At 47.4% G+C, this 834-nt stretch overlaps 1 protein-coding gene across 1 annotated transcript in view; it reads left to right on the top strand.

The window, feature by feature from the left end:
* Positions 1-834, top strand: part of DFNB31 (deafness, autosomal recessive 31) — an 84,895-nt gene that overhangs the window by 44,369 nt on the left and 39,692 nt on the right. The gene's annotated exons all lie outside the window — the stretch shown is intronic.

Here is an 834-nt window from a genome sequence, read left to right as displayed (position 1 = left end):
GCTGTGCCCCCTCCCAGCTCTTGTGCACCTCCTCTCTGGTAGAGTATGGGAAGCTGAAAAGTCCTTGACTTGGTATAAACACTGCTTAGCAACAACTAAAACATCGGTGTGTTATCACATTATTCTCATGCTAAATCCAAAACACAGCACTTTACCAGCTACTAGGAAGAAAATTAACCATCCCAGCTGAAACCAGGACACTCTTTACTGAAGAGCTGCCGGTATTAGTTCTTCCTGGTCACAAGCTTTGCTCAGCAGCTTCTCTGCTGAGTGGGGAGAGGAGACCTTGCAGGAGCGGCTCATCAAAAGGACATATATATGGAAAAAAAACCCAAAGCACCTCCTTTCTGAGAGCAGATCCTGAGTGTTGGTGTTCCTGAGGCCTCAGAAGGGATCAGCACTTAATCTGTCCCCAGGGAGAACTCCTATACGTTAATTTAAGTTTACTGTAAAGCCTATGTCAGCTTCTCACAGTGAAAGCTGGAGGAACAGAGAAGCAACTGCAAATCACCTTATCTGGGTCCCAAGGTCATCTCTGTGCATGCTGTTTTAAATATATGTATATGTTTAATAATTATTGTACTCATTAATTGACTGTTTGTGCTGGGGAAGGCAGCTGGTAATGAAATGGCAACAGGGGCTGAATTTCTGGGACCGTTGTCAATGTCCCCTTGAAGGCATCAGGAGCTCTTCCAGTGGTGGAGTTTGGGGCCGAGCTGTGGGGACCAGCAGTGCTGCTCTGCTCCAGCATTGATCCCTGTCCTGCTCTGACTCCTCTCCAAAGCTGCAGAAACTGCTCAGTCTCAGGTTCAGCCCATACTGGGTTCCTCCTGG

The sequence above is a fragment of the Pygoscelis adeliae genome, unplaced genomic scaffold (genome assembly GCF_000699105.1).
Source record: "Pygoscelis adeliae isolate BGI_AS28 unplaced genomic scaffold, ASM69910v1 Scaffold270, whole genome shotgun sequence".
Lineage (NCBI taxonomy): Eukaryota > Metazoa > Chordata > Aves > Sphenisciformes > Spheniscidae > Pygoscelis > Pygoscelis adeliae.
This window is presented reverse-complemented; position numbering and strand designations above follow the sequence as displayed.